The following is a 10,017-nucleotide window of genomic DNA, read 5'->3' on the forward strand; positions in this document are numbered from 1 at the left end:
AAGATAGAAGTCAATTTCTGAAGACCTAGTTGGATAACACAATTATCCATTTTGATGCATAAAACTTGAGTAGGGCTCTGGGAATTGCAACATAAAAATAATGTCAGTGATGAATTTAAAATGTTCCCCAAACAAGGAATTATAAGGAAGCCTTGGGAGAGGTCTTGCAGTGAACTTTGATCTTTCCACAGTTTTTAATTCTGAGTATTAGATTTTTCATAATCTCCAGTGGTTACTTGGCAACTGCTGTGGGCTAATGGATAACCCATGTGGGCAGCACACAGCTCCTGCCACAGGGCAGGACCCCACAGCTGCATGTGGGGCATCTGTCATCCTGACTCTGCCCATGCTGCTCCTATTTTATAACTGCAGATCTCAAACAATGAACAATGCTTGATAGTCATCAACCTGACTTCAAAAATGGAGTAACTGTGATGCAATGAGATGAAGAAACTCACTTGATACCATTGAATCAATCGATGTCCATGCAAGGATTAGACACATTTCCTCATTCTTGCTGCCATTTGTAACTTACCACAAAAGAACACTAAACCCACTTCTTAAGGCCATTCTCCATGCTTCAGCAGACCATGGCATCAAAGGGCTAGGCAATAAATCTTCACTTCTCTCAGTTCGTTTTTTTTTAAAGAATGACTGTTATGAGATAAAAGAGGGCTTCAGCAGCTGCAGGAAAGAGCCCTCCCTGTGCATTCTTTCACCATGTAGTTCCTCTCACGTTCTGCCTTTCTGTTCCCTCTCTGTCCTCCTGAAGAGCCCTGAGTCAATCAAGCATTAAGGCGTGCAGTGACATTGCTATGGATCAGATTCTGATCACTTTCATCATTAAACCCTTGTGTTCGTGTGCGAACCAGCATTCTGCCCAGTGAGATTGCTTATAGGCCAGAACGTCACTGCTGTGCAGTACCCAGCTTTGGATCTGCAGACCTCCAAATGTCTTAATTTACCATGTGCTACTCCCTATAAACATGACTTCAAAAAAGAGGGATTGTCCTGAATCATGATCATACCAGAAGCACAGCTTTTTCTTCTACAGCTGAGTGGGCCAGTGCCAGTAACCCTGCAGCAGAGCGTGCCCAGGTGGAACAAGGGCCAGCAGACATTACCAGGCAGTGGGTTTCATTTTAGTATTTCAGCAAGAGGAGTCTGAAAAGTGTTAAGTCTAATGATTTACAAAGTGAAATCAGGGTCACAGGGATCCCACCTGTGTACAGCTGTCTATGAGTCATAGGAGGAAGCAATCCACAGTCCATATTCCACAGGAAAAAGTCATATGGACTTGTCACTTGGGGTTCTTTGTACAGAATGCAGGTCCCTGTCAGATTCCTGTCACTGGCTCTATTTCACATCCCACAGCTTGTCTTTGGGAGAAAAATTCCAGATCTCCCCAGTTCTACCTAAACTGATTTTAGTTGATGTGCCTTCAGTGCACGCAGATGTCAAACCCCTGGCAGAGTGTGGCTCTGGGGAGCCATGGCAGCCAGCAGCACTGGCCATCCACAGAGGACCTTACTCTGAACCAGCACATTCCTTCTGCTGGCACACACACAAATGGGAAGCAGGAATGAGAAAGCAATTCTGATAGGGAAAGATATAAACAGAAAATGTGGGAGGGAACTGAAAGCATCTCTCTTCTCCTTGCACAACTTCAGCTCCAGCTTTCCAAGTTTCTGCTGTGCATCACCTCTTCTACATGCAGAACAGAACCTTGTTTCCCTTGTCTGAGAAATGCCGTGAAGAAGTACAGGCTTGAAAATCCTTTAGTCATTTAACACTCAAAACCACTTTTTCACCCCATATCCTACATGGTACCAATTCATCCGCAAAAACACAGATGCAGGAACAACAGACTAGTGCAACATGTACCATACACTGCAAAATATGCTCAAGAGAGCTTACACAGGCACTGCTCAGTGTTCACAGGAGTAGGCAGGAGATCAAGAAACCTTAGATTTTACTTTGGACACTGACTTGGTCTGAAGTTTTGAGTAAAGGGGAATAATTTCCAATTTAGGTTTCAGTTTTACTGTCTGAAAAAAAACCCGAGGGGTATTATTTATAAAGCTTGGAGAACTTCCACAAAATTTGCCTAAAATCCACCTGTTAATTACATTTCAACAGAAGCTGAGATGTGTCTTTGTACCCTTCACAGAAGCAGCACTTCAGAAACAGTTCATGGTATGGAAGAGATGGCATATTTCTTTTTACAATGGGGTGAAAAATGGTGTTTAAGGCCTGGTTCTGCAAAGTACACTGGAAGAAAACAGGTATTTCCTTATGCATCGTGCCCTAGGAAAAGATATTTAAATATGTCTGTGTTCTTGAAAAGAGAAATTTCAAATAAATTCTGTATGTACTGCCATGCTAATCTGAACAGCATGCCTGCATGCAGAAATTTAATTTTTAAAAAACTACCCCCTTTCTGCTGCTTGTGTATACATTGGTATTACTCAACCTTCACGTTCTTACAAAGCTCACTGTGAGTCTTCCCACATGCTAAATCTATCCTTCTAGGTATTTTCTTACCATTATAAAAGTCTTTTACCACATGAGTAAACACAGAAATATTTGCCCAGGTTTACTGTGATATTGGGCTACGCAGAATAGAACCACACTGTTCTGTATTTCAGCAGCCTGCTTCCACAGCATTTTTCTTCCTCTGGCTTGTTGTGACCCATGTGCACTCCAAAGGCCTGGCTGATGTGACTGTGCCAGCCAGAGCGGGCTGTGCCCGGGCAGGCTCCCCCTGGGTGTCACCCCAGACCCCAAAGCAGCCCTGGCTGTCTGGCTTGCCACAGTCCCCCTCATCCAGGCAGAGAACAGGAACACGTGCACCACCCCAGCGTCCCCCTCTGACAGGGGTGTTTTCTCAGAGCCTACATCCTTTCTTCCAGCAAACTTGCACACAGCTCTCACCTTGTGCCCAGCTGGTTTTGCACTGGCTCCCCGCACCAGCATCGCTGACAACGCGGGCTGCTGGGGATGGCCACACAGGTCCCAGGCAAACAGCCCACGGCAGAATGCCAGCTGCTGCCAGAGCTGTGTGCCCTCCCGAGCAGCACCGTGCCACCTCCCGTGGCTCACAGGGCCCTGGCACCGCTGCTGACTCTGCCCTTGACATGGGCATGAGACAGAAAAAATCAGCTCTGAGTTGATTAGGTGAAGAAATGTCCTGAAACTTAAAAACCCAGGACATCTTTGATCTAGACAGTGTTCAATTCATAGTAAGATCTGTACTCTTCTGAGTGTCTCACTGAGGGGGAAAGGTGAGGAACTGAGTGGCTTTTGTATGGCAGCATAACACAACCAAAAGATCAAGAAAATCACAAAGAACCCTCTTCCCTGTCTCTTCAGCTGATCTTTTCTTTGTATGACTGCATCATTTAAAATATGTTTATGACTTAATACTGAATAAATGCCAAAACCTCCTGTACTGGAGAGACCAAAGGTGAAATATTGGGGGTTTATGGGATAAACCCATAAACACTGTGCCAGACAGTGCATTTGTGCTCACCTTTTGATTGGGCTCTGGATAAAAGCCTGTTATGAGTTCTCCAACAGGAGACCATCTAACTGAGATGGTCTGAGACCCACAGCCACTGTGCTGGGAGTACCGGTGCCTAACAGAAATAGGCTTTTTACTGCATCAGAGACAAAAGGAGCAGCAGCAGTGGTAGTAACAGCAGGGCAGGTATGTCAAGAAAGGGCAGACTCCCCCAGGTGCAAGCTACCAGGACCTGGGTGCTGGAGAAGCCTTGATGCTGCGTGAGCAGTGCAGCCTTGTGCCACGGGCAGTGCAGCCACAGCCACAGCCACTGATCCTGGCAGCGCTGCCTGTGTGTGCTCCCGCTGGGCAGGACAGGTGTGTCTGTGTCTGTCTGTGTGTGTGTGCTCCCGCTGGGCACGACAGGTGTGTCTGTGTCTGTCTGTGTGTGTGTGTGCTCCCGCTGGGTCAGCTGTGCCCCGCCGGGCCCAGTGCCACTGACAGGGCTACCAGCACAGGATTTCCCCTGAGATAAAGCCAGGGCCCAGTTCTGCTGCTCCTACTCTGGTTGTATGTGCTGCATTTTGTGCAGATCCTTCCCCACCTGACCTGGCAGCTGCCACGCCACACTTGCTGCAGAGCAACACCTGAACATCCACGAGTTCCCTTCAGGTGCTGTCAGGTTCCTGCAAACAACAGCAAGTGGGACTGTGGTTGGAAAAACACCCAACAACCCCGTCTCCTTCTTTTGGGGGGAGTTTCTATGTCCTGACTAGTCCCCACAGAGACCACTGCTCCTCTTCTTGGAGACAATTCCATGTCGAGAGCTTTTAATGACTTTCAGATGTCTCAGCAGAATACAAGCCCCTGAAGAGAAAATTCCTAGTCTTAACTTGCAGAATTTGTGAGCTAATTTTTATCCATATGGAATTATTTATAGTGCAACTGAGGAAAAAAAAATCCTCTGAATGACGATGCTGAGTGTATCACCTCTTTGCAATGCATTACTAAAGAGTTCCCACACCTTTTAACACCTACAGGACAATTCCACTCATCAAAATTCTCATGGAGAATCTGTTAGGACTTGCCATGAAGCAGGTAATTACTTTGGGAATCTTAGTAGTGTAATTTAATTATTGTGGTATTTTTCATTTAACCAAGTAGTTTGTCTCACTTCCATCAGTTTACTCTGACAAATGTCAGAACATTCACTTCCCCACGTTCTCTTTTCTCTTTTTTCTCAGGCTCCAAAACCAGACCTCTGAAAATGGTTTGAATTTGCAAACCCGATACACACTGAGATCACTTCTTCAGCATTAATGAAGGTCAAGTTGTGCCTTTTAATCATGTTTATAATGGAAGTGCTCAATTATAAAATAATAATAACAATACAAAATGCAGGTCCTCATAAACAACTATTATTTGTCTACCCCAAACACTTTTAGTTTTGCTTAGCAAGCTCTCAATTTCTGATGATTCTATTTTAGTGGATTTCAGAGGAACTACTTATATAAGTTTTAAAACAAAATTAACAGCAGAAAAGCAGAGATTTGCATGAAGAGAATTTAGGTTTATATTCACCACATCATTTTAGTGTCTGGCAGCAGGAGTATTTCAGTAGATGCAGTCACAGACGTTGATAGTAGCTGTACAGTTGGATGAGAAAAGCAAGAATTAGCCACAGAAGTAGTATTTTTTTTTGTATATACTTTGCATACATAGATTCCATGTGGAGACAGGGAATCCATCAATCCACTACCTGCTACAAACCCCACATTTGTGCTTTTGTAGGAAAGTTACAGCTCATCCAGACTGTAAGTTTTCTGAAGCATGTTTAGGCAAAAAAGGCCAGGGAACCAGTTTTGGCTGACTGCTGTCTCATGTGCTACATGATATGGTAGCAATAGAGCTGTCAAAAATTGCTCAGAACTTAAATATGTACATGTTTCCCCACACCTTTATTTATCCAGCTCTGATCTCTGCTTTTGAATTCCTGCTTCGCAGTAAAAGGGGAAGAAAGGGCATTGCACTTCTGGAAGTGCAAGGTGAGGGGTGCAGGCACACATTCCCCTTGGAACCTGAGCATCCCACACACCTGAACCAAGCAGATGGCTCCTCAGCACAGATACCATCACTCCAAACAATCAGGACTCCCTGGGAAGTCTATTTAAATGGGCCACCTAAACATTATTATTATGGATTTGCAATGGCTTTAATCTCTACTCTGTAACTGGCCCCTCATCTTAAAAACAGACCGTCTTTCCTCTCCACACTTCCTCTTAGTCTTCTACCCCAAGTATTACAAAAGTCCTTTAGGAACTCAGTCCTGTAAATGGATTTATAGCTACAGATCAAATTGTGCCCCATAGTACTTATTTAAAATATCTGACAAGCTCTCTGAAGTTTGTCTATGTTTCCTTTTTTGCTTAGACAACATATTAAAAACAAATGCCCTGCCATTATTCATGCTTTGAACACTGAGATGTAATTGATAAAGCTGGTGGAAAGTCTGAAGAATGGCTTATACACAAAGTGATTACTTACTGTTCAAAGCAGAAGTTTTCAAGAAAATGAGCAACCTAGATTCTAGAAAATCTAGCAATGAATTATTGAAAAGTCCATTAAAATAAAACCATGCCAAACAGAAATATTTCAGACACACCAAGTCTATCAAAGAGATGTGGATTTTCTCCAATATTGATATCACACTTTACTTGAGTTGGAAATATGTGAGAGAATATGCTGCTGAACGCCACATGAGCTATCTGAAACTGTTCACATTTCTCTCTTTACTAGGTTAAATGAAACCTGATCTGGATTCCACTTGATCATAAGACTGGAATGCTGAAAATGCTGTAATCTATTTATACATCAAATTGAAGAAACATTGCATGTCTTTAAATTTCACTGCATTCCACTGTATTAGCTAAATAGCAACAGTTTACAAACTGTTTCACATTCAAACTGAGAAAGAAAAGACAGACCAACCTGACTTATTTATCCTAAAGCCAGGATTGATTTCCTGGCTTTAAAACTATGGCCCAAACCCAGGTCTGCTCTGTGCCTTCCCTAAAAGCCTTGTTCTTGTTCTTGCAGCAGTAATTCATCATTAGTGCCAAAACATGGTAGTTGCCTTATGATGACTTCCAAATCCACAGTTCTTTTTTAGCATCAAGAACAGTCCCAAACTAGATTTGCAGCTCAGATTTTGTCCCCACTTCTCTTCCCTCTGCCTCTAAACCACAAATGGTTCAAAATACAGCAGGCAGCAAGGCTGAGAACAACGGTGGTAAATAAGAACAGCCAAATCCCACAGATGAAAACCATACAGGGGCTTATAGAGCCCAGGAGGTTTTGGCAGTAACCCATCCACCAAGAGACCACCTCAGACCCCCCAGTGCATCAGCAGTCTCCACAGAATGCTGCCATTTCCCTCAGTTATTTACAGAATAATTTACAGAATATTTACAGAACAGTGCTGTTTGACTAGAGGAGCTGCTCCTGTTCAAACACCACAACTGTGAGCAGCACAAGATCTACAGAAAAAGTAAAGGTGCCCATCATGAAGAACAGCCTAATGTGCTAAAGGCCTGTCTGTTGATCTGTACAAATGTACATCCTGGATTTTAACATCTCTCAGTAAAGAAAGACACACCTGCCACTGACATTTGATGGCTTTTGCATTGACTTGAAAGGGGTCAGGATCAGGCTAACAACAGCTGATGGTGTTTCATAACATTTATTCATTTCTGCTTGCATTTTCAATGTGTTTCAATGTGTGAAACAGTGTCCATTTTTCTCACTTGTCATTCCTATGATTTCTTTCATTAGTTGTTGGATTTAGCGCCTATTATTTCCCATGTGGAAGACTATGAACACTACAAAGACAAAAAGAGCAATATTTTAGAGTCAGGGGAGAGGAAAATTCTGTGCTCTTTGTCACATGAAACTTTAAGAAGAGCCTGAAGCTAAATACTGCAGCACTATTCATGGTTCTCTGGATAGTTAGTGGCCTTTATAAATGCAAAAATCCCACTTAGACATTCAAATAACTAATTTGCCATTTTCTGTGCCTTTTTTCCCTCCAGCAGTCTGTAACCTGATGTTTCTCTTCCAGGTCTTGTGTCTTACAGCTTGAAATTCAAAAGAACTTGAAATTCAAATTACAATTGCATCTCAGTTGGGTTTGAGACAATTTGTGGTAATTTAGAGGAGTCTTAAAAACAAGAATAATTTGAGTCAATGTCTTACTGTCTAGAACCACGACTTTCATAAAAAGGAAAATGTACAGTTTACAGTAAGGAATTTCTGATACTACTGTTTATTTTAAAATTTATAATGTTAATGCAGGATTTGATATAACAGTTATCAGAAACAGAGAGTGCACTCTTAGAATACCCAGTTTTTAGTAACTCCTAAATTTCTCTTCAAATTTGAAAAGACCCTAGGGATAAATAAACTGCTTGTCACTTGTTCATTACTGTGCCAGTATGTTACTATTGCTAAGACATATCACATGGCCTGACCAAAATTTAGGTCTCAGTACTCGACACACAAAAGAATGGTAAGTAGAGCCCTCAACAGTTCTCTGTATCTGCAGATAAGGCAGATGATAGATGGGAGAGAAAAAAATGAAGATCAAAGAATGAAAAATAACTTGTACAAGGCTGTACTGCAGGTCAATACCAACTGAGGGGTGAGACTAAGCTAAAAAAGCTAAAAAACCAATCCCCTGAATGTTTCCTACTGACTGCCCCTCAAACAGTCTCAGCCTGGACTCCTGACACTTGAGAGGATGCCCAGTTTGTTAGATCAATGCCATCCCCAGGCTAGATTTTCGTCTCCAACAGTAATCACCTAATGTTATTAAAGGCTGAGATATCTGAACACATGCACTCTAGATACTAATAAACTGACTCCTTTTAATATTCCTACATCTTTCTTTTGAAAAACATTGTAATTTTAAAGTTATATCAGGGCTTTTCAAAAGCTTAAATGTACACATACACCTATTAATACACATGACTATTAATGTACAATAATTTATAATATATATATTAATATAGATCTTTATCCAGCCATGCATTCATGGCTGGGTGTGAGCACGTGTGTGGCTGTGTGCACTCCATAAGCATTCAGGGGTTTAGCGCGTGCTAGTGACACACAGATTTCAGCCACTATCAGTGGGAAGCACCACCTTTTGCCCATTTAAAATTCTAGAAACAAACAAAACATTGTAGTGCCATTTTCACTGGATACCTACAACTGTCACACTCCAGAAGAGCTTCTTTTTTAGTCTTCTATTACTTGTGGGAGCATTTCAGTCCGGAGGCTGTGTGAGAGATACTTCTTTCACATGACTGGTGCATGATCTTTAAATGGCAAAATATGTAAAATATGTAAAATCACCCGCAGTGAGAACAGGAGAACCACAAGGAAAGCCACTAAGGATCTCACTGCCACTGAAACCTGTGGGGATGCTCCCAGCGAAGTGTGTAATGGTGAAGGTGACCTGCCTGCCCCATCTGTCCTGTCCAGGTCTGAAATCCAGGCACACGGACACCAGGAGGGTGCCACAGCGCTGGCGCTCGCACACACCGACAGAAGGCGTGTGGGAATTCCTTTTAACTACCTGTGGCCAATGTTTTTCTTGAAGGAAAAAAAGGAATATGTACATGCTTGGCACTTAATAAAAATATCAGTGTATTTGTGCCCAACATACTGGAATATTGTTCAGCACTGATTCAACGTCACAAAAATATTATCAGTGTAACGCTGACAAGGCCATTGTGTGGTTTACTGTGTGGATCCTGGCTGTGGACTAGCCATTTTCATACTTGACTTTTCAGAAACCTTTCTGCTTTGTTAGTGAATCAGTTCACCTTATTCATTCTTGTTCCTTGTCCTTGAGCTATTTTACCTTTTATTAATTTCCCTTTCTTCTTTGCCAGACCACACTACATGTCACAGTCCCCATTCCTCGCTGCAGCGCTGACAGCGCTGTCAGGCCGGGGTCAGGAGCGGCGCTGCCGCAGCAGCAGGCGGGGACTGTGCCCCTGCTCTGTGGGACTGTCCCCGAGCTGTGGGACTGTCCCCGAGCTGGCCCTGCTGGGGCACCGCCAGCGCCCAGCGCGGACCCTCGCTCCAGGAAGGACATGGAGGGGCTGGAGCGCATCCCAGGGCAGAGCTCAGGGTGGGCACAGCAGGAATTTGCCCATGGAAAGGGGGCTCAGGAACTGCCCAGGGAGGGTTGGAGTGCCCATCCCTGGAGGGGTCCCAGGGAGGCCTGGACGTGGCACCCAGTGCTCTGGGTTGGGTGACAAGGTGGGCATGGTGCACAGTTCGGTCTCAGCGGTCCGTTCCAGCCGGAATGACGCCGTGGTGCCCCGGCTCGGTGTCCCGACTCGGTGTCCCGGCTCAGCTCCCGGCCCCGGCGTCCCGGCTGAGCTCCCGGACCCGGCGTTGGTCCAACCGCAGCGGGAGCACTGCCCGGCCCCGCCCGACGAGGGCGCTCT

General features: G+C 44.0%; 1 long non-coding RNA gene across 1 annotated transcript in view; it reads left to right on the plus strand.

Moving 5' to 3' along the window:
* Nucleotides 1-9,212, plus strand: part of LOC121353707 — a 58,437-nt gene extending 49,225 nt beyond the window's left edge. Inside the window, exons 12-14 of the long non-coding RNA XR_005955181.1 lie at nt 2,171-2,285; nt 4,747-4,827; nt 8,918-9,212. This is a non-coding gene — a long non-coding RNA (uncharacterized LOC121353707). The remainder of the gene's footprint in view (nt 1-2,170; nt 2,286-4,746; nt 4,828-8,917) is intronic.
* The last annotated feature ends 805 nt before the right edge of the window (nt 9,213-10,017 follow it).

Source organism: Pyrgilauda ruficollis, unplaced genomic scaffold (genome assembly GCF_017590135.1).
Source record: "Pyrgilauda ruficollis isolate IOZ18807 unplaced genomic scaffold, ASM1759013v1 scaffold21, whole genome shotgun sequence".
NCBI classification, from domain to species: domain Eukaryota; kingdom Metazoa; phylum Chordata; class Aves; order Passeriformes; family Passeridae; genus Pyrgilauda; species Pyrgilauda ruficollis.